The 27,847-nt window shown below is 39.4% G+C and overlaps 1 protein-coding gene and 1 long non-coding RNA gene across 44 annotated transcripts in view; one reads left to right on the top strand and one right to left on the bottom strand.

Moving 5' to 3' along the window:
* NRXN3 (neurexin 3) overlaps positions 1 to 27,847 on the top strand; it is a 1,699,208-nt gene that overhangs the window by 1,144,596 nt on the left and 526,765 nt on the right. The gene's annotated exons all lie outside the window — the stretch shown is intronic.
* On the bottom strand, positions 12,296 to 17,972 carry LOC116557659. Its single transcript, XR_004271636.1, has 3 exons — positions 17,961 to 17,972; positions 15,172 to 15,179; positions 12,296 to 12,626 (listed from the first exon to the last, which is right to left on the bottom strand). It is a non-coding gene; the product is annotated as an uncharacterized LOC116557659 (long non-coding RNA).

Below are 27,847 nucleotides of genomic sequence, written 5' to 3'. Positions count from 1 at the left end.
TTTATTTAACACGGGACTTTGCTTGGTGCTAAAGACAAGCATGTATATGAGACTCTCCTAAAGCATCTGGAGCTCTCCAGACACATACCCCTAGGAACATACTGAAGATTCTGAATCTTGCAGCCTTCCGGAAGCACAGTAGTGCTGTTGGCACCTCTAGGTAGATGTCTGTGATTGACTTCTGACTCTGCTACTTGTTAGCCATGTAACATTGGGCAACTTCCTTTTTCTAGTTTCTTTGTCATGTTCTTCATCTGTAAAATGGGTATTTTTTAACCTACCCATTTATGTAGTATGTGACGATTTAAAAGCTAATATGGTATGTATGATGATTTTGAGCTTATATGTGTATATTAGCTTAATAATGGCTGGTATTCATAAATACTCAGATGAATGCCAGTCATTATTATTAATTAACATACAAAGTTCTGTGCCAACCTTACTTTTTTCACTGTGGACTTCATACATTTTCAGAATCCTAGCAACTTAGTTCTCAGGACATTTTTCCAGCACCTAGAGACTCCCCAGCCAACATATCTTTGGAAACTTACTGACAAACACAGAGCTAAATGAGGTAAGCAGCATTTGTACACTGACATTTTACAGATAGAAGGAATCATAGAGGTCATCTCAGCCAGAAACACATTTTCAAGATAAGGAACTGAGGCTCATAGAAAGTAAATGACTTTGCCAAAGTGATATACTCAGGACAGAATGAGGGCTAGAACCTCAGTGATTAGGTGTTTTCTGTGGACTCAAAACTCCTCCATCTGCTATTTTTAACTTAGCGATTTCACCTAATACCTTCTGCATATTTTTGTGACTGTTTTAAAGATTCCACTAACTACCATAGAAAAAGTAATGAGCTAACCTGATCATTCCAGCCCATTGGCTTCACCTCACTTGCCCTCAGTTTCTTCATTGGTCCAGTGAGGCAAACCTGCATTCAAAGATCCTTAAGCTGGTTTCCAGTTCAGATAAGATACAACCCTAACAAATAAAACGGGGTCAGAGTGGAATGTTATTGAAATCCTGGTGTCAGTGGGACTGGAACATGACTCTAAATCTGTGAAAAGTTCAAGAACAATATATTTGTTTTAACCTGAAAAGACAGTTGTATTCCAGTGTGAAATAGCCACCAGGCTGGATGAAAATGTGTGATGCGATTCCATCATTGAAATGAGCATGTGTTGACCTGAAGTTGTTCTCTTTCTCTCAAGGGACGTTGGCAGTGCTGCAGAGCTTTTCTGTGAGCTGGGATGCTTTGTCAGCTTAAATCCTTTCCGGAGTGATTAATATACATTGATTCTATTTTATTTGACCCATAGGTGGGGGATAAAAAACAAGACATCACTGCCACACTAGACTGTATATTCCTTCTGAAGACAGTGCACGCATCCTTGTTAAACCTCCTCATTTTGACAACTCTTTCTTTTGATGCTTCATTATAATGCCACTTTCATGTCCCTTCCCCTCAACATCATGCACCTTGCTCCACATCCGTCAGCGGCACTCTGCGTTTCTAAATTAAGGGAAATGCCATTTAAATGTAGTTTTTCTCTTTTTGATAACACTCACCTGTAAAAATCCTTTAAAGGTAATGCCAACTGCTTTGGCAGAAATTCAGGCATATATATATAATTATTTTAATGCGAGGTTGTTTGTTTGCTTGGCTCTTTTTAATGACTGTTCATTAATACTATGATCTTATCCTAATTTCCTCTGTACAGAGCTTGAGAGATGTTCACAGCCCCTACTACCAACTTGCCATGGTCTCTGAGATGCTAGTTTCCTACTTTTCTGCTCAGCCCTGACACCTAGTTCATCATTTGAGATAAGCCCCAGTTGTCTGCAAATTGCAATCTCATCAGGTCCGCAAGATAGCATCTTGTTTGACTCTTTTCTACAACTCTCATTAACACTTGGGGACTAGGTCTTTGGGAAGAGCCAGGCCTCACCACATGGGCGATTGTGGGTGATGAACAGAGTCCAGTTTTCCCCGTTATTGGCTTCATTTAACTTGACAGCCTTTTTAGTCTCCAGATAGGGCGAACCTTTTTTTCACTGACCCTTATTAATAGCTGTCTCCTCAAGAAGGGTCACTGAGAAGGGGTAGTGGAGGCCACTCCTTCCATTACCAGAAAATAGCTGGTTTTGGTAAACAACTTTGATTCCGCGCTTAGAGTTCTTTGCCTCCCTAATGATGACAGCCACGATTTATCAAATGTTTACAATGCAGCAAACCCTAGGAGTGACCTTATTTCTTCCTCATTGTTCATGGGTATTGTTACAACTATCCTCATTTCTTCATATGGAAACTGAGCCTCAAAAACGTTAGTTACTCCAGGTCTCATATCAAGAAATGGACAGAGCTGGAATTTGAAACAAATAACTGTGACTTCAGAGTTAAGATTTTAACCACCGTATTCTACCATCTTCACGTGACCTTTAGCTACTTGATTATATTTTAGGCTTTACCACCTTGCTACTGGTCTTTGAAATCCATGAGTTCATTCTGATTTTATTAGCTAGATTGGTAATCTATTGTTTCATGAAAACCTACCCCAAAACTTAGCAACTTAAAGCAATAAACACTTATTATCTCAGTCAGGCTTTATGGGTCAAAAATTCAGAAGCAGCTTAGCTGGATGGCCCAGGGTCTCTCACAAACTTGTAGTCAAGATATTAGCCAGGGTTGCAGTCAATCATCTGAAGGCTTAACTGGGCTGGAATATCTAATTCCAAGGTTCATGCCTGGCAATTTGCTTCCCGTTATTGGTAGGAGGCTTTTGTTCTTCAGCAATGTCTGATTATAATTTTATTTTATCATAGATTAGTGCAGTTTTCACATGAGGTTTTATCTCACCTCTCTCTCTCTCTGTCTCTCTTCTCTCTCTCTCTCTCTGTCGATCTCTACCCCTAGCAGTCTTCTCAGACCATTTGTATTAGTTCCCTAGGGTTGCCATATGAAAGTACCAGTGGCAGCTGGGGCAGTGGCTCACACCTGTAATCCCAATACTTTGGGAGTCCCAGGTGGGCAGATCACAAGGTCAGGAGTTCGGGACTAGCCTAGCCAATATGGTGAAACCCTGTCTCTACTTAAAAAACAAAAAAAAATTAGCCAGCTGTGGTGACGCATGCCTGTAATCCCAGCTACTCAGGAGGCTGAGGTAGGTGAATTGCTTGAACCCAGGACATGGCGGTTGCAGTGAGCTGAGATCATGCCACTGCACTCCAGCCTGGGAGACAGAGTGAGACTCCATGTCAAAAAAAAAAAAAAAAAAAGGAAAAGAAGAAAGAAAGTACCAGTGGCTTAACAGAAATGTATTACAATTCTGGAAACTAAAAGTCCAAGGTCAAGGTGTAATGGAGCATTGTTTTCCCTGAGTCCTCTTTAGTTTATAGATGGTGATCTTGTCCCTGTTTTCACATGGACTTTCCTCTGTCTCTGTGTCCTGATCACCTCTTTGTATAAGGATACTAGTCATATTGGATTGACGCTCATCCGTCTGAGCTCATGTTAACCGAATCGCCTCTTTCAAGGCCTTATCTTCCAATACAGTCACATTCTGAGGTACTGGGATGGGGGGTTAGGACTTCATCATGTGAATGCTGGAAACAAGTAATTCAGCCCATAATTCCATTTTGTCCTTTGTATGTCTTGAGAATTTCCTTTTACACTGTCTTACCCATTACTTAAACGTCATTTCTCCATTCTTGACTTCTCTTTGCCTCAAGTTCTCAGAGCTGTCATGCAACCAACTTTAAGAGTTAACTGCCCGCCTTTCTGACTGCCCATTTAATCTATGGTAAAATAAAATTAGGATCAGACATTGCTGGAGAATGAAAGGACTTAGGATGCTATACCTTAAGGTCTTAGAGAGTCCGATGGGCCCTCCAGGCTTATGACTTCTCTAGAAACTTTTTAATTTGCATATGGTGTTGTCCTGAAGCAGCTGTGGCTGAAGTCAGACATGTTTGTATAAACTACTCTTTGATCATGCGTGAGTGCTAAGAAAATGAATCTTTAATCATTTTGAGGGCAGGGTCTGTTCATCTTTCTTAACCTTTTCTTGGATGCCCTGTAGATATTCCAGAAAGATTTGATGCCTTATGGAATGGTCTGAGAACCAGATGGAAGCCAGATGAAGAATGAAATCAAACGTGTCTCTCTTATCTTGTATGATAGAAGCTAAGATCACTGAGAAGGCAGTGGAGAGCAAATGATTTAGAATATGCACTGACTGTGTACAACTGCCGGGGTTTTTTCTTCATCAGCACAGGGAATCATACTCATCTTTTGCCAGGATGCCTGCTTATTATGTGCTGTGGTCTGTCCTAATCTTCTGTGGCTGCCACTACAGCCTGATTTTCCTTGGAAACTTGGCAGCCCATTAGTTATGTTGGAACTCCCAGGTGATAATGTATCTAATTTCCCTTATTGTACTTCTCCTATCCCGTAATGTGCTGTTGATTCCCATGGTTGAGCTGTGATGGAGAATAGCCATTATTATTGTAATGGCATCGTTCAGTCCATTAAGACTTAAAACATGCCTGGTAAAAATAGTGAAAGCTCACAAGTCCTCATAGCAACCTCAAAGACTAATAACTTGGTTGTTAGTCTTTTCCTCAAATAAACTTTGATAGGGATTTGGAAATAATTCTTTCCTGGGCCATAACTATTTGATTTGTATTATATATTATTCCAAATAAATGCAGGATGACTGCTCTATCCTATTAGAAAAAAGAAAAGGGATCTCTGTAGAGAAACTATTTAAAAAATTAAAAGAGCCTTTACAGAATTGCGGTTTGATGGCAAAGAAAGGGAAACCACCACCCCTTCCAAAGCTCACCAGGAGAAAAGTGAGAAATAAAAAATCAAAAGGAGATTGACTCTACACAAAGATACCCGATTGGGCAAAACAGGTACCAAAGTGCAGAATAATATGACAATAAAAAACATCAGATTTTTTATTCAATCCAGGAAAACGTTATGTAGTTTTTGCTAACCAGGTTAATTATTTACCTCATCTTCTTTTCCTTTAATATAAAAAAGGGATGTAAGAAAGCAAGCCTGTGAATCTTCCCGGCAGCTCTATGTCTTGTGTTAGCCCAGCCACAACGAGGTACAATAGAAAGCAGTTACACCTTAGAAAACTATTTATTTAATACAATTCAATGCTACACTAAGCTTTATTTCTTAATATGGACTACTATTTGCACTGGAAAGAAAACAGAGCAAGATATGGCCCTTTGGGGAGACAGTTAAATAAGAAATACGTTTCCAGATGATGTCACATGTAAATAACACTTCAAAATCCCTGGCATCAAAATTAATCAGGCTGAATCCATTGCTTTGTAAGGTGTAAATATCTAATCTTACTTAGCCTTACTTTGGCGCTGGGAAGAGTGACTTCCGAATCACAAGGAAGGTATGATTCTTATTTCTTCTTGTTGCCCAACCTGAGTATTCTCAAGACAGGAACACAACAGAATATGCTGGAAAAATCATGACATTAATCTACATTGTAAGAGTACCATGCAAACATTCGCTGCTCTCCAACTCCTTGTAAATGTATCGCATTGTTGACTCAAAATGAACATTTAGTGCAGATACTGAGAAAAGAAAAAGAATGTACATGGATAGAATAGGGATTTCATTACTTCTCTCAGAGGTCTTAGCCGTGGAGATTGTTTAGCCAACAAAGAAACCCAATCACTGTTAGGTATCTTGTCTGAGATGATATTAAAAATATTGAGCAACCAGTAGGAAACGGGACCAATGAAAATGAATCCAGTCCCCTGTGGAGACTGGCATTGACCTGTTGTTGCATTGTGGAAAGAGGTGAAAGGGACCAGATGATCAATGGTAAGCATATGTTTGAAGCAGTGACATTGAGCATCTGTTTATGCAAGTATTTCAACATTTTAATAATTGATACAATTATCTGGGTGCATGCCAGTTGATGTTGTCCCTACATATTGATAATTTTACCATGCATAATCTACTCCTCAGATAACTCTTGTTCTCTTACACGGGACTCTTATCATGTAATCTGTCTTATCCTTTTTCTCTTTCTCTTTCTCCCTCTCTCCTTATCATCATGTAATCTGTCCTTTCTCTTTTTCTCTCTCTTGTTTTTGAATTCTGCAGGTAGCTGTCCATTGTTTCAAGGGAATTTAGAAGGTTTCCTGTATTAGGAAGTGTATTCATTTCCTAGGAATACCATAACAAACAATTACAAACTGAGAGGCCTAAAACAGCACAAAATTATCATGTCATGGCTCTGGGAGTGGGCCAAGTCTAAAATAAATGTGTTGGTGGGGCCAGGCACGATGGCTCACACCTGTAATCCAGCACTTTGGGAGGCCAAGGTGGGTGGATCACCTGAGGTCAGGAGTTCGAGACCAGCCTGGCCAATATGGTGAAACTCCATCTCTATTAAAAGTACAAAAATTAGCTGGGTGTGGTGGTGGGTGCCTGTAATTTCAACTACTCAGGAGGCTAAGGCAGGAGAATCATTTGAACCCAGAAGAGGGAGGTTGCAATGAGCCAAGATCATGCCACCACACTTTAGCCTGGGCGACAAGAGCGAGATTCTGTCTCGGGAAAAAAAAAAAAAAAAGTGTTGGTGGGGCCAGGGTCCCTCTGGAGGGTCTAGGGGAGGAGCCTACCTGCGTCTTCGGAACTTCTTGTGATTTGCTGGCCGTCTTTGGCATTCTTTGGTTTGCATCTGCAGCACTTTGATCACTGCCTTGTTGTCACATGGCATTCTCGCCTGTAGTGTCTGTGTGTCTTCCCCTCTTCATATAAGGATGTAAGTCATATTGGATGATTTATCCTACTATATCTATCCTACTCCAATATGACCTTATCTTAACTGATTACATCTGTAGTGAGGTCACACTCCCAGGTACTAGGGGGTTAGGATTTCATCATATCTTTTGGGAGAGACACAATTCAACCCAGGACAGGAGGGAAAAGCCTCAGCAGCAGAACTGTATTGTTCTGCCAGATGAAGGCAATTCATTATGTAGAGAAGTTGCTCCAAAGTAAGATACGTAACATTGGAGGACAGCACAGAGTGAAAGTTTTAGAACATCTATTTATACTTATCCTATTCTCTAACATTTTTGTAATAGTCTGTTTTATAATACATTTAATGTATAAACGTAATAATAAATGTCTGCATGTTACAAATGAATGGAAATACCTGCATAGGAATGAAAATACCTGCATTGGGAATGGGCTGAGCCCACAGAAAGTTTTACTGATGATGGTTCAGGGATGTAAGCATAAGGATTCGAACCAATGTAAGAGTATGAAATATTAATGACATGTTTCAGAGGAAATCTGTCTGTAGGTTTTTCATAGCCGCAATCCAAGTTAGATTGGGCAAGAAATGAGATTATTTAGGCAAAAAAGGGGGGACGTACTAAATTGAGACACAATTTTAAAAGCATCTCCTTTCAAGAGGCTTTTAGACGGTAATGTTTCCAAGAAATACAGTGTTTTATGCCACAGAGAATAAAGTTGCATTGTGTATACTAAATGGTCATTTTCAAGAGCATGACAAATAAAAACATATAAATTTATATCTCAGAAAGAAAGTATCTTCTTTCATGTCAGATCATCTGCGCAGAAGCCCTCCGTGCAGGCAAAGGCAAAGACAGGGTCTGCAGATGAACAGATATGAAGAAGCAATTAGAGGAGGAAGGAAGGAAAAGTTTGGATGCTGGGTCCTGACCCAGAAGCAACATGGAGTAGGTCTCGGATTTGCTTTTTCTCATGTCCGGTGCTGGGTCAATTACTTTATAGTGAGGAAAGATGTGAAACGCCATTGTTGGAATGCCACCAAAATACTTCTTTCCCATTTAGCATCATTACAAAGCTTCTAGAACAAAACAGTAACAATTTTCAACCTTGAACCATTCTCTAGCTGTTGTTATGTCTCCGTCAGGCAGGCAGCGTTGGTGAGTAATATGGGATTTTTTGGGAGTGTTTCTTTACGTGTGTCCAGGGAATAAAGAACTAGATATGAGTTGGGCATTTCTGCTCCTTTTATTTCTGTGGAACATTCTTTGGGATCAATTTTGAATAATCACTGGGCATTATTGGATTTCTGTTGCTATTTTTTGCATATTCTTATGATTGTTCACCAGGGAACATTTTATAACATTCATATTAAATTTTTATTTCTTAATTTCTTGCCTCATTACTCCCATTTGTGTTGGCTTCAGCCTAAGTATTACTTTCTCTTCCTTGTGGTTCATACGCTAATCATTGACTGTTGATGTTCTATTTATTTCTCTCTGCTCCCTTTGTTTTTGACCAAGTTATATAGTTATCTGGTTTTCAGGTGATACTTTCTTATAGTTACCCAAGAATGCATGCTAGAGAAATGTTGCCCGTAACTGCTTAAACATGAAAGAGGAGACTTTTCTTGTTTTCCAACTATGTTAGTCTGTTTCTGAAAGATCCTTTATTATAAGTAGAATAAAATCTACTGGACTTGCAATCCACATGCCCTTTTAAATTAAAAGCATTCCCAGACTTGCAAATTTTACATTCCTTCGCATGATCTCTTCTTTGTAAAGACAGAAAAGGGGACAGAAAATTCTGATTGGTCATTTCTTGAGCTAGCAGAAGCTATAATATTCCTGTTCTCCATCCTTTATAATTACTTTCTCTTAAATACTAAACTACACCCCCCCGCCCACCGAGCATCTAGAAGGATTAAACGCTGATCAAAGGCAGTTTTAGCTGTATCCTCAAGACAAGCTGATTCAATGAAGAAAAGCTCAGGCTCTGGGAGAGCTTTTGGAAAGAGAAATAAATTAACAATCAGCATTTAACAGCAGTAAAAATGGCTGAGTAGAAGCAGAATGATGTTTTGGGGGATTTGAGATATTCAGAGTGATGAAATGAATAGGAAAAACTGTGTCCCAGTTAGGAGGACAGAGTGAAAAAGTGTGAGATGTGGTCTTCTAGTTCATTCCACTGGTGATATAGAGCTTTTCCTGGACAGATTTTTGTCTTTTTAAAGTAATTATTACCCATGTTATAATTTCATGTGTGTTGCTTTTAGGTAACCTCAGAATTATAATCATGGCTCGAGTCAATTTTGGATTCCTTTTTTTGAGACAGAGTTTCGCTCTTGTTACCCAGGTTGGAGTGCAATGGCAAGATCTTGGCTCACCACAACCTCCGCCTCTTGGGTTCAAGCAATTCTCCTGCCTCAGCCTCCTGAGTAGCTGGGACTACAGGCGCGTGCCACCATGCCCAGCTAATTTTTTTTGTATTTTTTGTAGAGATGGAGTTTCACCTTGTTGGCCAGGATGGTCTCAATCTCTTGACCTCGTGATCCACCCACCTTGTCCTCCCAAAGTGCTGGGATTATAGGTGTGAGCCACTGTGCCTGGCCAATTTTGGTTCCTAAAGTTCTCATTGCAGTTGAGTACTAGCAGTACCACTCTTCTTGCATGAACTCCATTCTCTCTTGACCAGCTCTGTTAATGGGTGTCCTTATGTATGAAACTGATTTCCTTACTAATATGGCAGGATTCTGTCTGGTTAGGATATTCCCTGAAATGCCCAAGGGTGTATTGTGCATAAAAGCAAGGCTGGCCAGAGAGGTTTGATTTATGTATTTATTTTTAATTTTTTTTTGGTACCCAGGATAATAAATATGTTTCTCTAGTTTTGGATAATGATATAAAATTGTAGCTGTACTGACAAAATTAAAGAAGACATTAACGATTCAGATTGAAATATAAAATTCAAGTCTTTAGCAAGTACACATAGGATTGTGGTTTTGCCCAAGGTGTCTAATTAATTACTACAAATTTTCAATTCCCTGTGTTCAATAAAAACATGTCTGTGAAATGCTATTCATAAAAGCAGAGCTCACTGGTCATTAAACCTGCAAATATCCATGAATAAATACACAATTCTCTCTTGCTTGCAGGAAATGCTATCGGTAGACTAAATAACCAGGGGATTCTTTTCTACACTAAGAATTCACTTTCCTACAGTTTGATCTTAAAATATTACAGTTGGTCAGGGCCTCATGAGTTTTGGCACAATCTCTACATTGTTAATGGGTATATGAAGTTCAAGATGATGTCCACAAAATGACACTGCTATTGGAAACCTTCTGCATTCTTCCTGTCCAACCAAAAGCATAATGGATATGTGAATAGTACCTGTTTTGTACATTTTTCTTCACGTAAACTGTGGTAGGTATTAGGGAATAATTCTTTTCATGGTCTGAAGTATTTAAAGTGTACCGTATATTATTCTAAATGCAAGGCCAATACTCCATTCTATCAGAGAAAAGAAAAAGGCTATCTGTGGAAAACTATTTAAAAGATTAAAGGAGCTCTGACTGAAATGTGGTTTGGTGGCCAGGAAAGGGAAACCACCATCCCCTAGTACAGTTTTAAGGCTATATCTGGGAAAACCAACAAAATGCGTCATGTGTGGATAAGTCATGATGCTGAAACCATTAGCAAGGTTTTTTTTTTTTGTTGTTGTTGTTGTTGTTGTTGTTGTTGTTGTTGTTTTTAAACAGCATTTCTTGTGCTAGTTTCCCAGTGCCAAGAATGGCTTCTTTATTTAGTCTTGAACTTCAGCACCTATCACAGTACTTGATGCTTCCTTGGTACTCAATAAATGTTTGTTGAGTGAATGTCTTTTTTACACTTTTGTATCCAGCTATCACTTCTGAGTGATTTTGTAATTTTAGTCAGCTGATGAGTTCTTTATACCCGTGTAATTTTCCGTATGCCATGTGTGTTTTATTTCTCATCATATCAGCTTTTTTTTTCCTTCTTTGAACTTTGTAGTTCCCTGAATTGCTTAGTATTGTTTATATATGACTAAAGGTCTTATTAGATACCATCTTATCTAACTGAAAATTTAGTCCAGTGAAAGGTAAAAAATGAGTTTGTTAGATTTCAAAATCAGTCCTAACTAAAAACCATTCCTCCTGCCAGATGTTATAACTCACATTGTTACAATTTATGGCTTAATGAAACATTTATTTTTCAGAACAACTTGGATTTCAATGAGCAGATTTCTTAAAATAAGAACATTCTATTTTTCATTATAGTATTAAGAATGCTGGAACAAATATTTTTTCTATTTATATACATGAGTTCAATTGAATTATTTTATTGGGTATTTGCAAGATGTCCTGGAATATCTCAAAAGTTATATGTAAATTATACATACACATATATACATATAATTCCTGGCATTGGGCAGTCAGCATAAGGAATACTGTAAAAAAAATCCTTGCTAATGGTTTCGGCATCATGATATATATATATATATATATATATACACATATATATATGTATATGTATAATTATATATAGCTATATATGTAAATAACTATGTTACATATATATTATCAATGTACTTATATTTTATATATAAATTATATATAAATTACTATAAGTATAACTATATACATACACACACAGATATATATATATATATATATATATATATATATATATATATATTGTTGTGGAAAGAGTCATTTTTAGTGAATTAAGACTTCATGAAAAGGCCAGGTATAGGGCTCATCATGCCTATAGTCTTAGCATTTTGAGAGGCTAGAGGTTCACTTCAGACTAGTAGTTCAAGACCAGCCTGGACAACACAGCAGGATCCCATCTTTAAATAAAAAAGAGCTCACAGTAACTAATATTTGATATGTATGATATATAATTTTAAGCAATATTATATGACATAACCTTTCTCACAGTCTAGGTTGCTATTTACCTTTTTGGTTCAATAATTAAACAAATTCACAAGTAAGTAAGCCAATCAACATTTTATGTATGGAGCTTTCTAAATCCTTCATGTGGCTTTGGTAGTATTTTAATTAAAAGCCCTTGAATTCTGTCCTGGGTGCTGGCCCATTATCTAGTGATTTACACAGTTAAAACAGGAGGACACCAAACACAGGCCTGGCTGCATTTGCAGATGGCACAGACACCAGATCAAGAAAGTTTTTGAAGATCTGGAACAACCATGAAATGAAATAAACAAGAAACTCAAGATTTCTTGAATACCTCCTCTATACCAGGCATTTTATGTCTCAATTCTTTGAGAAAACCTATGACATGAAGTTATTTTTTTCTAGATGGCAAAACTGAAAATAAAATACCTTAAATTAATTTCTCAAGCTCATGGGTTTGAAAATATTGTGACTAGAAAAAAATTTAAGTCTTCCTTATTCTAGAGCCTAGCTTCTTACATTAAAATAAACAAATAAATAAGCACAATTAGTTTAGGAAAGATTTGTTTTGATAGAAATCCATGCAAAGCAGGTCAGGGAATTTCAGCTGACCATAGATTCAATGGGGAATATCAGCTGCTGAGAGAAATGTACAATGCAACTAATTTCGTTATACTTAGTGCTAGTCAGGCTTAATAAAGGGTATGATACTTTGGCACCTCATTGGATTCGCAAACAAAAAGGCGTTCCGAGCAAGAAAACATGAAGGCAAAGATTCTGAACTTGGTCATGGGGATGAGAGCTAACTGAAGAATGCTCAAGTAAGAAATGACTATAGTGATGGCAGGGGGTGGATGAGGGATACAACATATACTGAATGGTGACTTTTTTTTTTTTTTTAATTGCAACGGTGTCTAGCTCTATTGCCCAGGCCAGAGTGCGGTGGTGCAATCATAGCTCACTGCAATCTTGAACTCCTGGGCTCCAGTGACCCTCCCACCTCAGCCTCCCAAGTAGCTGGGACTGCAGGTGCGTGCCACCATGCCCCACTCATTTATATATGTATATTTATTTTAAGTAGAGACAAGCTTTCACTATGTTGCCCAGGATGGTCTTGAACTCCTGGGCTCAGGTCATCCTCTCGCCTTGGCTTTCCAAAGTGCTGGAATTACAAGTATGAGCCACCATGCCTGCCCTGGTGGTGTTTTTAGAGGAGGAATTAGTTGTGATCAGTACAGATTTAATGGGAAGAAATGGAATCCATGCTTAGAAACCAAAAGGCCCACTGTTATTCAATAAAAGGAAGTTCTTTAGAACACTGAACCTAAAAGAGTTAATGAGGCATGAGACATTCGGGTTTGCATATTTAGTTTAGACCTATGCGGTACTATTTTTAGAAGTTTCGTTGTTTTAAATATTTTATATAGCAAATTTTAATAATGGGATGCTCCACTTCACTTGTAAGTACTTGCATATGGAGGTGTTTTTTCCCCAGGATGAGGGGAGATAAGTAGTGAATCATCTATATTATTTCTATCACTGTTTAATGCAGAAAATATTTATTAAGTATGAAGAGTGTGGATGTATTTGATGACTATAGAACTAAGGAATTCTCAAAGAAACAAAGAGAGAAGTCTAAGTTCAGGTGTGGAGGTCCTTGCCTAATTTGCCCCTTCACTTTTCCCCAGAAATAATTTGACCAGAGATTGTGTCACTATTGTTGAATTAAAGCAGACAGGATCAGCCCTGTAAGAAGAGCCATCTAGTAAAGGAAATGACTCTGTGAAAATTTTACATCTGGTAACTGACATGGGAGGTGTTTACCTTCTTTTGAAAAGCAGATTTTAAAAATTGAATTAAATCTACATACAGACTTTTACACTCATTTTCAGAGAAGCAAGAATTCTATCATCATAATCACCAAATATCAATTAATCAGAGAAATAGGCTTGCAGAAAGAGAAAATAATGAGTTCCTTTAGACAAATGATGTTGACACAGAGATTCCAGGTATGTCTGGTCATATACCATGCATTCTGGATAAGATAGAGAGGCTTGTGACTTGTATCATTATTACCTGGCTGTATAGCAGCAGGAGCAGAGAAAATGTACACTATATTTAGAGATTAATTAGGAGAGGATGTCCAAAAGAACCAGGGATGCATGAGCAGGTAGATTTGGTCAGGCATATTTATACTAAATCAGCCATTGGATTGGGGGCTGGGTGGAGGGAATAAAGCCAGAAAACCATTGGGTCATCTTCCCTAATAAAAGAGAATATCTACGGAGTTATAGGTAGAATTGCCTAATATTTCACCTAGTAGCTTTGTTCAATCCTTAGAACCTAAGCTTTCTTGTATCAGTGTAAAGAGTATGTGTGTGTATTTGTGTGTGTATAGTCATATGTATGTGTATTATATGCATATGTGCATATGCATGTGTAGAATGAATAAAGAAAAGATCCCTGGGCCGGACACGGTGGCTCACGCCTGTAATCCCAGCACTTTGGTAGGCCGAGGCGGGTGGATCACGAGGTCAAGAGATCGAGACCATCCTGGTCAACATGGTGAAACCCCGTCTCTACTAAAGATACAAAAAATTAGCTGGGCATGGTGGCGCATTCCTGTAATCCCAGCTACTCAGGAGGCTGAGGCAGGAGAATTGCTTGAACCCAGGAGGCGGAGGTTGCGGTGAGCCGAGATCGCGCCATTGCACTCCAGCCTGGGTAACAAGAGCGAAACTCCGTCTCAAAAAAAAAAAAAAGAAAAAAGAAAAAAAAAAGAAAAGATCCCTGAAGAATCTCCAAGAAATTGTCAGAGGTCCTTGTCCTTTAAAAGCTCCAGTTGCCCTTCTTGTCCAAACACATCAGTGCACTGTGAATTCTGAATTATTCATGGACACATAAGGTCTGTATTTGTATACATTTATCTCAGACTATTTATTTCTATAATCTCTGCCCCATTCCCTGGCCCTCCTTTGTCTTTCTCTTTTCCTGATTTTGTTTTTCTTCTGGTACTTTGAAAAAGAAACATTAGAATAAGCTGTTTTATTGCTTCCTTCTTTCCTTTAACATATGGCATTTGCTTAACCTCTTGGAGTGCTGTGGTTTTCTGACCCTGGAGTTCTGATGGGAAAGTTAATGAGAAGTGTTTATCTAACACATCAAGGCCAGCAAGCTAAGACATTGTACCATGCTAGCATTGACAAGGTAACAGAGAGCCCACACTTGACTCATGGCCACACATGTTGGCCACTCCTGATGCTATATCCCACTTTACTCTTGCTGGAGGACTGGTGTTGGTGCTTACTGTTTTTGAGGCATAATCTTGGTAGATTCTAAATATCCTAGCAAACAGTGGTAGAGAAGTCAAGCGTCTATAATTGTGTATAAACAGAAAAGACTTACACGTTTCAGCAACTTGCTAATCTTCACGCTCATTTAGTTCCCTAGTGGTTATTTTTAATTTGTCTTGTTTTTAGAGGTACTCTGTTAGCAGATAGTCTAAGAATTTTTGCCCTAGGTGAAAGCGTGTGTGTGTGTGTGTGTGTGTGTGTGTGTGCGCGCGCGTGCACGCACACATACACATGCTTTTTCAAGAAGGTCTTCTTCTTTTCTTGTCAAGACTGCAACTGTCAACTATTCCCCAAAGCTGTTGCCTAGAATCAGCATGCAGTGCTGTAGGCAACCTGTCACTTAGATGTGGCACCTTGCATATGTGCTACAGTTCACTCTCTGACTTGCCTGTGTGCGCAGTGCCATCTTGTCCCTTAGAAGACAGGGCCATCGTGAGATACAGTTTCTGTTTGAGATGTATTGTAGCTCTTCTTCCTCCAAAAGGAAAGAAAAAAGCTACTCTTGCTGGAACGGTAGAGAGAAGGGTCTGCGGGTACCCTCCACCATTGTGGTTTTAATGTCTAAATCTTCTGGAGAGGATTGCTGCAGCGATGAGATAAAAGCAGCTGCCTTTCCAAGCACTGTCCATTTGCATTGATATTTACATTCTTTGCCAAAGTGACATCATTACCATTTGCCTAGTATTTGCACCACAGGGATATGTTTTACATAATTTAAGACTTAGAAGTGATGATAATGCATTTCAGATGGGCAGTAGAGGCCACAGGGTGCTGAATCTTATCCCCTTTCTCCTTAAGGACCTCAGTGCATAACTGAGTCCCTCGTCCATATCTCTAAATCATATTAACAGTACTGCTTACTGGGTGCCAACAATTTGTCTGGTACTGGACTAGATACGTCTGTATATATTGTTTAGCCCCCATGACAACAATATAAGGGCAGGCACCATTTTCTCCGTTATATAGTAAAGAAGCAGGGCTAGAAAAATTGGTAACAGGTCTGAATTCAGACACATCTCACCACAAGGACTCTTCTCTTTGTGCTGTGTCATTCCATCTTCCATCTTGTGGCCTACTTGTTTCTTCAGATTAAAGAAACAGAAAAACCTGTATTTTCTCAGGACAAGACACTTGAAATAACAAGAAAGAATATGGTGGGACTCTGACCTTGGTCCATTTCTGTCTCTTTCATTCTCATCTTTACTCTAGGTGCCCAGAAGCTCTTCTTTGAAATAAATTTGAAAGATCTATGTTTGCTTTGAGAGAAAGCTACATAACATTGTCATAAGCCAGATTATCAAACTCTCCCAGATGCCACTTAATTACCAAATATATGTTTTAGTTTTATATACGGACAGAGGTTTTAAAAAGACAAAGGACAAAATTAATTGTGTTTAATGTCCTGTATGGGTATAATACCTTTCGCTTTGTTTACAAACTGGTCCTCTCTCTGATTGTACCTGCTCCTGATGCCCCACCCCAATGCCCTCCATCAGCATAAAAATGTGAAACCTCTTTTTCAAAAACCAATTTTAAAAAAAGTGCTTAGTCTCTCATCTTGAGATGGAGAATTCTAAGCAAATTTTCCTTGCTTTTCTCCTAACCTTCCTTGTTCCCAGCTTTTTCCCCGTCCCCCACCCTTCCTTCTTCTTTCTTTCACATCGTGTGCCCCAGAATGACAGCTCAGGGAAAGTAGGCGTTATGAGCTGAGTAGCCTTTTCCTTGATATCCCTCGAAGGGCTCCTTACGTTCAGAGGCTGTATCACTGCATTTGCAGCTCCCCCAGAAGTGCTGTAGCTTGGAGGAGCCTATTACTCTGCCTGAAGCTCTTTGGTGTAGACCTGTAAATAGATTCTCATCTTTTCCTCGTAATGCCCAATAGATTCTTGATTCAAAGATCAAAAATGGAGAGATGAGAGTTCAAATCTTCTTGGAACTTACCGACACCCTATAACTCCTTTTAAGAACATGTCCTCCTTAGTAACACTGTCTACATGGCCATCTGGGACTTCACAGCTCAGAAACACCCTGCATCAATGGCTGGCGGTAATGAGGGGAGGACCTACCTGAATTAGCACCTTCCCGTGCAAGCACATACATCCGAACTGCAAGGCCTCTGCTTGCGCAGTTTTCTCCTCTTGCACTGTTCTTCCCATCCTCCTCCTCAGTCCAATTCAAATACCATATCTGCCCCCTCTCTCCCAGGGGAAACCCTTTGAATTACCATTGTATATTATTCTGTGCTTCTTATGATGATTAATCCCATTTACCTGGTATTATATAAACATATTTTGGTCTTTGTGAGCTACCACCGGCTCACAGCAAAGCATTTGGTTGTCTAAAATGATATGTCTTATCCATTCATGGAAGTACAGATAAGGAAAGCAGGCTGGGGACGGTGATTCATGCCTGTAATCCTAACACTTCGGCAGGCTGAGGCGGGCAGATCACGAGGTCAGGAAACCGAGACCATCCTGGCTAACATGGTGAAACCCCGTCTCTACTAAAAATACAAAAAATTAGCCGGGCATGGTGGCACACACCTGTAGTCCCAGCTACTCAGGAGGCTGAGGCAGGAGAATCTTTTGGTATCGGGAGGTAGAAGTGGCAGTGAGCCAAGATGGTGCCGCTGCACTCCAGCCTGGGCGACAGAGCGAGATTCTGTCTCAAAGAAAAGAAGAAAAGCCTTCAAGAACAGTGGCACAGTTTGGTTTTTCTTCATATCATTCCCTTATTTATGGTTGGTTTTCTCAAATGGCGCATGTGGGGCTTAATACCTAGGTAATGGGTTGATAGATGCAGCAAACAACCATGGCACACGTTTACCTATGTAACACACCTGCACGTCCTGCACATGTATACTGAAACTTAAAATAAAATTAAATAAAATTTAACAGAAAAAGAAAAAGAAATTGTTATAAATGTAAAGTAATTAAAAGTATATTATTTAGAAGGGACAACAGATACCACAAAGATGAGCATGTTTCATTCTCAAACGAAATACACAAATAAAACTTACAGAAGTTCCTTCAACGCCAGTGGTGAATACAAAAGGCTGTTGAGGAGGAGGAGCTGAAGTTTTGTTTGGGACTTGAAGAAAAGATGTGTTGTTACAGGCAGAAAACTTACCATGCAGGTAATGCGTTAGGATCAGTGTCAGGCATGAACAAAACATTTTCAGTCAAGGGCAGAGAGTAAATATTTTAGGCTTTCGCGGGGCTGATTACATAATTTGCAAAATGAAATAGTGAGCCCTTGTTCAGAAAGCAATAATTAAGTGCTATTGAAAGTATTTAAAACATAAAGCTCTTTTTCCTATTTCCATGGTATCTCTCCCTCAACTTGTCATGTTGTTTTATATTTGCTGTTCAACGTCATTCCAAGGAAAGACAATTTTAAATTATTAGCATGAATTTTGCCATTCAGCTTTAGACTATGCCATGTCGGTCTTAAATAAGTTCTGAATAAGAAACTCTTATTCGTTTGCAGAATTACGGACATAGGAAACATTTCTCATTTCATAGTTCATACAGTGCGTATATGTTTTGTTCTTACCGAAAGAGTGGAAACACTGCACAGATTAACTCACCTGTTTTTATTTCACTTCTTAATATACACATATTCAACAAACACTCTCCGCTTCCTAATGAGTAAGAAGACTGAAAAGAAACTATGAGTTGCTTTATCTTTTCTTTTCCTTCTTTGACATAATTTTCAGCTTAGGTGGTTGGCCATTCATGGAAGTAACATGAGTAAGAAAGGCTATAATTAGGTTCTTAGTCATTTATGTTTCTTAGAATGCCATTGTTTTCTTTCTGTGTTCAAAGTAATTTTGGTTCCAATGGAAAACATGTTCTTTAAGGACTGTCAGCATCCCAGCTTACTCAGTAGAAGATGTAAGAGACTTTGCAATCACTTTGAGCCTCACTGAGTGTGCATCGTGAGTCTACCAGAGTCTCTTACTCCTGGGGTATTGTGTATAGTATATCCATATGCTTCTGCATCTCTCTTTTGCTTTTGCACATGCTTAATTGTTTCATTAGACTTCACTCAAAAACACAAATTCAAAGATAAAATGATTAAGTGTTTCAAGACAGAGATAGGAGAATGGTAAACCAAGAGCAGGTGGCACAGGGTCCTGTGTGAATGCACTGGCTGCATATCCTTGAAGCATAGCCTGGGCTTTGCAAGCCATATGGTCTCTGTCTCAAGTATTTTGCTGTTGTACTATGAAGCAGCTATAAATGATATGTAAAGAATGGACGTGACTGTGTTCCAATAAAACTTTATTTACAAAATCAGTTGGCAGCCAGAATCTGGTCTGTGGGCCATTGTTTGCTGATCCCTAGTTAGGCAAAAACATGGAGATGACAAAATGTGAGCCCTGTTTGAGAACTGCTTACCCAGTGCGAGGTAAGTCTAGAAATTTCAGAACTCCAATTATGAAGGCATAGATTGGGCTGTTTGAATATTGTCCTCTAGGTGATAAAGTGACTGATAGCTTTAACTACTGAATTAACATGATCAAAGGAGATTTTTAGTGAATTAATATGGAAGTGTCTATTAACAGATCCACTCTTGGCCTCTCAAAGTGCTGTCACAGAGACAGGAACGGGTGGATCTGTTAATAGCTGAACGAGGGAGCTATTGTGAGAGTCCAGCTATGAGACGATAATAACAACTTGGAGTATTAAGGAGGGATTTGCAATGGTGGAAACATTTGATTCAAGAGAAGTTTTAAATGAATTGTCACCAGGTTGTGAAGAAAGATTTGGTATCGGGTCCAAGAGAAGAAAAGATGGGAAACTTCAAGGTCTTGTGCCTGGAAGGCTGTGAAATGGATGGCCATTTATTCTCTGAACCCGTCTTGTGTGTATCTTCTGTTTGCTAAAATAACCATGAACAGAAATGGCTAGTGTGCTGCTGAATTTAGGTGACAGCAGAATTTTGGGCTATTTGAGTTGATGTTGGGTTGCCTAATATACATGATGCTTACAGGGCATTCAAGATGTGTCACTGGCATAAAGAAATGAAGTAAGGGATAGCAGTAAAAGTAGGTAATCCATCTTCACAGAAAGGAGAATTAGACCATTGACAGCAGGTACCATCTCTCAATGGAGAAAGCATAGAGAAAAGAAAGAAAAAGAGACTCTAATACCGTAATCATTTACATACCTTAGTGTAGTCCTTTCTGCTTTTTTATTTTTTGAGATGGAGTCTTGCTCTGTCTCCCAGGCTCCAGTGCAGTGGTGCAATCTCAGCTCACTGCAATCTCTACCTCCCGGGTTCAAGAGATTCTCCTGCCTCAGGCTCCTGAGTAGATGGGACTACAGGCGCGCACCACCTTGCCCAGCTAATTTTTGTATTTTTGGTAGAGATGGGGTTTCACCATATTGGGCAGGTTGGTTTCGATCTCTTGACCTCGTGATCCGCCAACCTTGGCCTCTCAAAGTGCTGGGATTATAGCCGTAAGCCACCATGCCTGTCCTGTCCTTTCGGTTTTTCAAACTAAGTAGATATTTCACTTTCCTGTTCAACCTTGCCTGGAAAGATTGAGAGGTTCATGTTTGGTCACAATATTAGAGTGAAATAAATGAGTGAAATAAGTCATGTTTATAGTGTGGATCCCCCTTCATCTTCAGTTGAGTCAAATGCCAAAGCTATTTGTTCGCTCAGTAATGTTCCACTTAGGAAATGAAACTTTTCTTTTGGCTAAATGAGTATGATATCCTGGTCCTTTTCCAAGAATATACCCTCAGTTTTCCCTTACTTGGCTGATTGACTGTTTCCTTTAAGATGCAGTCTAGGGATGTTGCGGGCAGCATCCTTTGTGATAATGAAAGCCTTATGATGTATTTTTTCCCAGTAACTTAGGATGTTTATTAAGCTTAGCTGTTTATTAAGCTGTTTGTTGGCAAATATTTTGTCTATGTGGAGAAATGTAAATGAGATTTCTTTTCTTTGTATCGTTCTTTTCTGCAAAGGTGCATTGGAAAGACCCTGAGCTTTGGTCCTGTGTTTATGCACAAGGTATAAAAGTTAGTTCTATTCCTAACCTCTCCACAGAGTTGTCTAGACACACAGGGTTATTTGGCCAAATGTTCTGCAATTCAGTTCCACTACTTAACTGTAATTCACCTATACACCAGGAAAAAAACTACTGGAGCTCAGAGGCCTTGACTACTATTAGGCAGAGAAAACCTCCAGCAAACTGAAACAACCACATTTAAAACATTTGCCTCAAAATTTCTGTGGACACCATGACTCTTTAGCTTATGCTCTTAAATTTCTTTCTTTTTTTTTTTTTATTTTGGAGACAGAGTCTTGCTCTGTCACCCATGCTGGAGTGCAGTGGTGCGATCTCAGCTCACTGCCACCCCTGCCTCCCGAGTTCAAGCGATTCTCCTGCCTCAGCCTCCTGAGTAGCTGGAACTACAGGTACGCGCCATCAGGCCTGGCTAATTTTTTGGCACTTTTAGTAGAGATGGGTTTCACTACGTTGCCCAGGCTGGTTACCCTTGAGCTCAGGCAATCTGCTTGCCGTGTCCTCCCAAAGTGCTAGGATTATAGGCATGAGCCACCGTGCCCAGCCTATGCTCTTAAATTTCAACTTCGAAATTATATTGAAATTTTCATTATGGGCAACCCTGAATCTGGAAAAGTCACCTTTAATTTCCCATCACCCTTAAGATTAGGAAGTAAATGCTAAAATTCCCATTTAAGTGTATTTTGCAAGAATGATTTTCACACTATTGAATTATTGGTCTTTGTCTCTCACCCTGTCTAACTCTCTATCAAGACATAGGAAACATGCACCCCTCTGCTCAAGGTGTAAAAAGATGTTTACTTTTTAAAGTTTTAATTAAGGCTTTTGCTGTGTGTGTGTGTGTGTGTGTGTGTGTGTGTGTGTGTGTGTAAGTACTACACACTTTAATTGTTTAGGTGTCATTGTTGTATTTCATTCAGGCAGATACTTGTATTTATTACATTTCCAAATGAGGAAATGCGCTGATTATATAGGAAAGCATGTGTATATCTTACGGTGATAGCCGTTTGGCACGGTTTTTGTTTTGTTAGCTATCAGCATGGTTGCCTTCAACTATGTTTGCTCCACATGGGTGGGCATGTGTTAAGGATACAAAAACCATCAGACCTCTTCATTGGATTACTGAAGGAGACCTTCATTCTATTAAGTTGGTGCAAAAATAAAATGCCATGACTTATAATGGCAAAAACCACAATTTTTTTTTTTTTTTTTTTTTTTTTTTTTTTCTGAGAGGGAGTCTCGCTCTGCCTCCCAGGCTGCAGTGCAGTGACACAATCTCCCAGGTTCAAGCAATTCTCGGGCCTCAGCCTCCCAAGTAGCTGTCGCATGCCACCACGCCTGGCTCATTTTTATATTTTTAGTAGAGATGAAATTTCGCTGTGTTAGCCATTCTGGTCTCGATCTCCTGACCTCATGATCTGCCCGTCTCAGCCTCCCAAAGTGCTGGGATTACAGGTGTGAACCACCACGCCCGGTCCAAAAGCCATAATTATTTTTGCACCAACCTGCTATTGTTCATTGTTTTTGCCTCTTCTGTAATGAAAGGCTTCTAACTGGTTCGCTTACCTTTGATTTCAGCTTTTCGTGTAGCCTTGGTCATATCAAGTATCTGCTGAAAAATTGGCGTGGCCTTTAGTTTCCCAGTCTCATCTCCTGCCACTCACCAGTATGCACTGGAAGTTCCAGCCCACAATATGTCCTATGCTGTCGAGCTTACACACCTTTGTGTATGCTGTTTCCTCTGCTGAGAAAGTCTAGTGAATGTCTACTCATCCTTTAAGACCAGACTTAAATGGCATCTTCCTTACAAACGAGTTGATTGATCTATCATTTTATTGATTCTTTTATTCAGAAATATATTATTTGATTGCATGCTATGCTTTGAGAAACTTTCTCTAAATGGGCTCAAACGTTTCTTCTGGGTTTTCTCACCACGTGGTACTCAGAGTCATTACGAATCCACACAGGGTTCTTATTTTCTAGACTGCATTCCTCAATAGACTGTGAGGTCTTTGTGAGTGTACAGTTGATTTTTGTTTACTTCCATATTCACAGCATTCAGTCTCGTGTCTGGAACATATCAGGGTTCCACTACATGCATTACACAGTTGTTGACTAGAAAAATGATTTGTTTTATCAAGAGACTTTCTTAGGAATGCTAAGTGGGGTGCCTTTCTGATATATTATAATGACCACTCTTTTCTCTGTTCTCTAACACTATATCCCAAAGTAGATAGACTAGAGTTTTATCCTCACCAACCATCTGTCTCTCATCTGCATCCTACAATCCAGCACTCCCCTGCACCCTCCTGCTGTGTGCAAAGCTCCAATCCCAGGAAAATACCATGCAGCACTTTCATTCTAAAGGGGAGCAATTGAAAGCATTTCTTTGGTAATTTAAGCACACAGCAGCTACCTTTGCAAAAAGCCTGGTTGCTAAATTATCCCCTCAACTACTCATTTTGCAGAAGGGAAAAGAAAAAAAAAAAAACACTGGGGGAAGAAAAGAGACTCCAATAAGAAAAGAGTCTATGTTTTCTTTAGGTTCAGCCTTATTCCTTCCACCTCCTCTCCATTCAGCGACTACAGGGCTCCTGGTGGGGCTCGTTCTGCTACTTTTCCTTTTAATGTTTTAAATGCCACAAATGCCTGTCATAAGCCACCTTCTTAATTATGCAGAAGTGGAGCTGAATGGTTAGTTAGCAGTGCTATTGCAATTACTGCACTTTTTCAGGTCTGCTGCTGTTTTATGTGGCACTGTTTTCTAAGTTGCTGATTAAGATGATGTAGTGGGTGGAGTCCTTCTTCCCACCATCGGAGAAGGGCCACTGAAAGCTGGTATAATGAGTCCTTAGGCAATAGTTTATGGCCTAATAAGAATTAAGGAGGGGAGCAAGGAGGAGATGGAGAATTATGCTCATTCATTTCCTTCTTAAAAAAAAATCCCTCTGGTTTTCTTCAACTTTTGCTTCTCCTCTGTCCAGTCTAGACCCTGAAATTGCTAGAGAAACATCCATGTGGCTCTTAAAGAGCAGCCCTAATCTTATTTGGACCTGATATTCTGAGGCTTTTAGGCATCTTCAGATATCCTTGTGCAGTGAAAGAACCTTGTATGGGCGTTCAAATGATGAGGGAAAAATTTAAGGACTGTTAGAAGTTGAATCAATCTCTTCATTTTGCCATCTCTATCTTTTTTTTAAAGCCAAAATGAATAATGCTGTGTGCCCATCTTGGGCCCTGAGAAGCTGCACTTCCAGAATAGTTCTAGGTCCCCATTAAAAATAAAATAATACTAAATTGAAAGCAGAGTGCTGTTATAAAGTAGCGCAATCATTCGTTCACTCACAGACACTTATTGAACGCCTACTATGTCCTGGGCACTGTGTAAAGCCGAGGGGATGGGGCTAAAAATAAACTCCTTGCCTTTATAGAATAGCATTCTAGTTAGGTATACTGACCTTAAACCCATCTGGAGATAAATATATACTCTTAAATGGTACTATGAAAAACATAAAGTAGAATGAGGGAATGGAGAGTGTGCCAGGGTGTGCCATTTTGGGTGGAGAAGACTTCTTTGTGGCAGTGACATTCAAGCAGATGCCTGAATGAGGCAAAGCAACAAGATGTGGGGATATTCAGGAAGAGCATTCCATGCTGAGGAAATAGCAGGTTTAGTCTCCCTGAAACAGGAATGCACGTGGCTTATTGGAGGAACAGCAGGAGAGGGTTGGCTAGAACACAGTGAGCCCGCAGGACAGCGAGGAAAATAAGGTCAAAGCGATAACCAGGAGCATATTGTGTGTGACCTTGTAGGTGAACAAATGGACTTTGAATTTAATATAATTTTATTTGTATTTTATTTATTTTTTTTTTTGAGACGGAGTTTCGCTCTTGTTACCCAGGCTGGAGTGCAATGGCACGATCTCGGCTCACCGCAACCTCCGCCTCCTGGGTTCAGGCAATTCTCCTGCCTCAGCCTCCTGAGTAGCTGGGATTACAGGCACGCGCCACCATGCCCAGCTGATTTTTTGTATTTTTAGTAGAGACGGGGTTTCACCATGTTGACCAGGATGGTCTCGATCTCTTGACCTCGTGATCCACCCGCCTCGACCTCCCAAAGTGCTGGGATTACAGGCGTGAGCCACCGCGCCCGGCATTTTATTTGTATTTTAAAACCCTCCTGGCAGCTGGGTGTCAATTACACCATAAAGAGGCAAAGTGGAAGACAGGAGCCACCGAGGAGGCTGCCACAGGAATCTAGGCAAAAGACAAGTTAGTGTGGTAGGGGCACATGTGTTACATTGTTAGGATGTCCTTTGCTTTCTTCAGTGTTTGCTTCATAAATCAGTAGAGTTGTGAGCTGTGACTTGGACCTGATAATGAATCATTATTTTAAAATTGATACAGACAATAATATGCTTAATTTTTTATAAGCTGATATAAAATATTGAAGGAGGATTGGTCTTATTTTGCATCTGTTTATTAAACATTAGACTGGAGATAAGGTTGTGAGGCCCTAGAGCCAAATAAATATTCCCAGCCTTGCCTGGCAGACCGTGATTGGGTGTGGAGGTTATGCAGCCTCCATGTTGCCCCAGGGACCCCCTTTCCTGTCCTTCAGTAGTTAGGAGGCAAAAGGCTTAGCAGTGCCACATAAGCACTGCTCTCCTAATTGCTGTAAAGAACTGAGCTGTTTCTTCTTCAAAATGTTGATTACAGGCAGCTACAAGGATGTGCTCTTATGTTACTGTATAAAGAGTTTTCATTGTAAAGAAAAGAGATTTGTTGGCACTGCAGGATGTGTGTATTTGTGTGTGTGTGTGTGTGTGTGTGTGTGTGCACGCGTGAGTAGATATGCTTGCACTGGGAGACTATTTTACTTTGCTTTTTTCCTCTCCCATTACAGGAAGTAATTTTTGGAAGAAAATAGTATGACAGTCCTGATACTGTTTTATTTTTTTTCTTCTTCAGAGTGGGTACAACAGAAAATCCGGAATTTATGCTTGTTCTGTTTTTCTCCCTATTATATTTCTGTATGTTCACATCCATCTACTAGCAGAGAAAGTTTACACTGTATTTTGTACTCCTTTTACTCTTTTTATTAAGGGAAAGTGAGGAAGTTATCCTAAACTTATGCAAACTATACGTATATATTTTTCCACATCTGAAGCTTAAAGGAAATATAATTAATGGGAATAGAGTGTTAAGGGTTTATACAGTAATATATATATACTACATATACATATATACATGTATATACTATATATCATTGTATGTATGTATATTGCACACATAAAAATGTCACTTTTTGGTTCCACTTTTATTATTTTCTAGTTTCTTTTATATAACCCCAGCTGCTCTTCCGCATTTAGTTAAGATCAATTCTACCATGTCTAGAACCCCCTTCTGTTCTGCCTGCTCTCATGGCTTTCATCCCCAAACTCTGGTCCCCATGCCTTATTTCTACTCAAGTGGGCCATTTGCTTTATAGGGCAAAAATCATAATATATGCCTACTTATATACCCCATATCTGCCTCAGTTCAGACATTTTGGTTGCAAGCAACAGATGCTATAGGCTTAGACTACCTCAAGTAGGTCAGGATTGTATTAGGTCTTCAGGGTAGCTTACAGAATCAAAGCAAAGACTATAAGGAAGAGGTTTCCAAAAACAATCAGAGAATCTTGGGAGGTCTAGGTAGCAGGGACTAATTAACAGCTATTTTAGGCTGCAGCTGCTAGAATGCATGAACTCCAGTTATTTCTCTCCATTCTTACAATAATCTCCTGAAGCCTCAAAGGTGTTGGGTCATGTGCTTATCTCTTAGAGAAGTTTTAAAAAAAATCACCTTTTGATAGTCCTACAAATCTGTGGACAATGGGAAGGAGATGTAATTTCCCAAAAGAAAACCAGGCACTGAGTGGCCCGGAACAATTGTCCTCTATAATAGCAAGCATACTTTTGTGTCCGTAGTTGGAGCTCTTTACAGTGTCAGTGGTGGTGACAGTGATGGTGATGACAAGAGGAAGAGTTGTAAATGACTTTGCCCTTTTGAGTAAATGATCATCAACTGTCCTTGCAGTCAGAATGGCAAACAAATGGTATAGCCTGTCAATATCTGAAGGTAATTTGAGCTGGCTGTCCTTTCTTTTTGGATATTTAGGTTTCAGCATGCTTTCCCAAAGGCCGCCATAATAAACATGTATTATGTTATAAAAAGCGGATGCTGCATACACTGGAAGCAAGGACCCCTAATTGAATCACCTGTGCTATGACCCTTTCAACCCCCCAAGGCATAATTGAAGCACTGTCTCAATTGGCATCTTTGTGGTTTCCATCTACACATTCTCACCGTCCGGTAGTGGGATTATGAACAACCCCAAGGTCAGGTATGTGTAGAACCCAACATCTTACATATTTTACTATTGATAAAATACACCCTGAGTATAAATGTTCACATAACACTTTCTCTCATCACTACAGTTATGTTTCTTTCTTGTGACCTTGGCCAACATACTTTAAATTCCTTGGGAAAATAGACTGCCATTAAAAACACTTCACCCATTTCTTGAAAAATGACATACTAAAGATGTTTTCCTTCCAATTCCGTCATGTATTTCTATTGCCTAGATTTAAATTTACTAGACTTGAGTGTTCCATACAGTTAGCAGAAACGTTATTTTGAGAACAATTTAA

This window comes from Sapajus apella, unplaced genomic scaffold, assembly GCF_009761245.1.
Source record: "Sapajus apella isolate SASKATOON/1434 unplaced genomic scaffold, GSC_monkey_1.0 scaffold20, whole genome shotgun sequence".
Classification (NCBI taxonomy): Eukaryota; Metazoa; Chordata; class Mammalia; order Primates; family Cebidae; genus Sapajus; species Sapajus apella.
Note: the sequence above shows the minus strand (reverse complement) of the source record. Positions and strands in the feature narration are given on the sequence as shown.